Consider the following 3,836-nt stretch of genomic DNA (forward strand, 5'->3'; position numbering starts at 1 on the left):
AGAGAAGAAAAAGACTTGAAGAATGGATAAAAAATGATCGAATTACTATTAAAATGATATGTATAATTTATATGACAATAAAAGAAACTTACTCTTTTTATTAAAATAAAAATGTGTATGAATCACCATTAATTAGTAAAAACATCAATGTGGCCAATTATAAAGATGTGGCCGAAAAAAATCAATCAATGCGATCGATTATAAGAAATTCACACGCCACTCGAGAGGGGGTGTTGATTTCATTCACAATTCATCAGAGTGCTTGATGGGAAATGTACAAAGACACCGACTATGGAGAGTTCAAGTGGCGCTTAATGAAGAAACCAGGATCGCTACCCGTGATGTTTCAATACGAAGAGAGAAAATGAAGGAGGAGAAGGGGAGACCGCTAACTTATAATATAATAAAACTGATATCTTTTTCTTGAAACACTATAGTATAGAAATATATATATAAAAGAGATGTGCACATTGGATATTATAAAAAGTATAAAAAAATGATAAAATAAATTAGTTCAACCACATTACAGGAATAAAAAGTCGCATACAGAAAAGGGGTTAACCATGCAAGATACAACAAAGATCAATATAAATGACATATGTATACATAATTAAAAATTATTCAAAAGGAAAATTATTAAATTTATCTTATTTTAAAGAAAAACCTCTGTAATTTCGTTCAATCCATATGGCTTAAGTGTATTCAACCTATAAATCCAAAAAACCTCTTTTCTATTTAGTTGCCCTATTCTATCAGGAATGTCAACAGGAATATGTTCAATAGGACTGATTTTTAGTCCACTCAGATCCTTATTATGTTTAATAGCGAAATGTCTAGAGAGACCGTGTTGTAAGAAACCCCTCTTAATGTTATATCTATGTGAATTAACCCTTAGGTGTAAGGGTTGGGTTGTTCTTCCAACATACTGTTTTTTGCATCCACATTCAATTAAATATATAACAAATTCCGTGGTACAGTTCAAATAATTTTTTATAGGAAAGATTTCATTGGTGGTATATGATTTTACAGATTTTTCTCTGTGTGTAATAATATTACAACAGAGACAGTTCCTCCTTCCACATTTATAAATCCCTCTTAAAGGGGCATGAATTGGATTCGATATAGATTCAGTTTTTAATCGACTGGGGGCCACCAATCCCTTAATAGTTGGTGCTAGAGTTGAGCGAAACGGGTCGAAAAATTTCAAAAGTCGCCGACTTTTGGCAAAGTCGGGTTTCATGAAACGAAACCCGACCCTAGGATGAGGTCGGCCACAAGGTCGGCGACTTACGCGCCAAAGTCGCGTTTCAAAAGTTTGTTTTGCGCTCTTTTTCAGCCAATCAGGATCCACGGACACTGTGGGCAACGTGATGACATAGGCAGGGGTCACCACCATCTTTCAGAAGGGCATGCAAGTGATTGGCTTGCTTTGGTGGGCGTCACAGGGGGTATAAAAGGGCGTGCACGCCGACTGCCATCTTACTTCTGCCGATCTCAGTATAGGGAGAGGTTGCTGCTGATTCTGTAGGGAGAGCGTTAGGCAGGGAAGAAGACAAAAAAACTGCTTCTGCTGCTAGCGATTTGGCCTGCACAACACACCAGTCACTGTGTGTGCAGTGCAAGGGGAGGCTATATAGTGGTGTATCAGTGGTGTTGGTTGTTGGGCTGCCTTCTAAGGCTTCCTGACATTCCTGCATTGCTGTTTACCCACTGCTCCGCAAACTGCTTTTTTAAAAGCAATCCCAATTTTTTTTTTTTGTCCTGCTGAGAAGAAAAAAAAACTGCTTCTGCTGCTAGCAATTTGGCCTGCACAACACACCAGTCACTGTGTGTGCAGTGCAAGGGGAGGCTATATTGTGGTGTATCAGTGGTGTTGGTTTTTGGGCTGCCTTTTAAGGCTTCCTGACAGGCTGGCATTGCTGTTTACCCACTGCTCTGCAAACTGCTTTTTTAAAAGCAATCCAATCTCCCTTATCCTCTAGTCACTTTTGTCACAGCTGTGCCATCGAGCCTGTGACATAGCGCTCAGATATCAGTGGGCCTCACACAATCCAAAAGTGTCCAGTGTCCACAAGTGTCTGCAGAAATTTAAAATCTCCCTTATCCTCTAGTCACTTTGGTCACAGCTGTGCCATCGAGCCTGTCACATAGCGCTCAGATATTCATTGGGCCTCACACAATCCAAAAGTGTCCAGTGTCCAAAAGTGTGTGCAGAGATTCAAAATCTCCCTTATCCTCTAGTCACTTTGGTCACAGCTGTGCCATCGAGCCTGTGACATAGCGCTCAGATATCAGTGGGCCTCACACAATCCAAAAGTGTCCAGTGTCCACAAGTGTCTGCAGAAATTCAAAATCTCCCCTGTCCTATAGACACCTTGTACCTTGTTTTACATTACTATATAGTTTGTTGGATTTTGTCTACATTTCTACCAAAAATGAGGAAGGCTGGTGGAAGAGGCCGTGGAATTGGGCGGGGGTTGGCAGCTGGTAATGATGGTGTTGGTGGTGGATCTGATGGTAGTGGCAAGAGCAAAATAGGACCGAATGCAGGAGGTGTTGAGCCTGTGTCATCGTCTGGCTACATAAGGCCTCGAACGCTTAGTTTTCTAGGAGGTGGCAAACCGCTTTTAAAGCCAGAGCATCAGGAAAAAGTTTTGTCTTACATTGCTGACTCAGCCTCCAGCTCTATCGCCTCCTCTTCTTCAGTTGTAAAAAGTAAAAGCACTGAGTCGTCATTGGAGGCTCATGTTCATGAACCACACCTTTCCTTGTGTCCTTCACCCCAACCAAGATTGAAGGATGACGCAGGCCATACTACTGATTACTCCATGGAGCTGTTTTCACATACCATGCCTGGATTATCAAGTGAAATGGTGAATTATCCAGGCCAAGATGAATCTGACATGGAGTGCACTGATGCACAGCCGCTGATGGATGATTCTGCTGGTACATTCACTCAGAGCACTACATTGTCCTCGCAGTGTACAGAGCCAGATTCTGACCCTGATGAGACTCAGGTGCCCCTTCCCGCACACTATACCACCATACACGGTGACACAGAGGAAGGTGCACATGACATAGAAGAGGAGGTGATGGATGACCCAGTTGTTGACCCAGATTGGCATCCATTGGGGGAAGAGGGTGCTGCTTCCAATAGCTCAGATGAGGAGCATCCACAGCAGACATCGACATCGCAACAGCTGTTATCTGGCAGGCCCGGAGCACTCCAAAGACAGGTTCCAAACATCAAAAGAGTTGCTGGACAGCTTGTCCAGAGGGTCAAAAGACCACAGCGTGCTAGGCCGCAAAATGTCTGCCAAAGTAGGAAGAGTGCAGTGTGGCACTTTTTTTAACAAAATCCTCATGATCAGGCCAAGGTTATCTGTAAGAAGTGCGCAAAGACCTTTAGCCGAGGGAAAAATCTGAAAAATTTGAATACCAGTTGCATGCTTAGACATTTAACCAGCATGCACTTGCAAGCGTGGACACAACACCAATCCTCAAGTGCCACATGTGCAACTGATCACAACGAAGGTAGTCAGCAACGCTACATTGTTTCCCCCACTGTAAGCCCACCGGTTAGCACAGCAGCAAATGTTGAGGTGTCGTTGCAAGGCCACAGCAGTCAGGGAATCCCACTGTTATATCAACGAAAGACTGATTCTAGGCCATCAGAAAGAACACCAACTCCATCACCATCATCAACCCTCTCTCAGTCCGCCCTGTCCACCGCTACTTCCACCATATGCAGCTCTCAAGTCCAGCTCACCCTCCCAGACACTATGAGTAGGTCAAGAAAGTACTCAGTTTCTCATCCACGTACACTGGGTTTGAAC

The sequence above is a fragment of the Dendrobates tinctorius genome, unplaced genomic scaffold, assembly GCF_039654945.1.
Source record: "Dendrobates tinctorius isolate UK_male_01 unplaced genomic scaffold, ASM3965494v1 ptg000038l, whole genome shotgun sequence".
Classification (NCBI taxonomy): domain Eukaryota; kingdom Metazoa; phylum Chordata; class Amphibia; order Anura; family Dendrobatidae; genus Dendrobates; species Dendrobates tinctorius.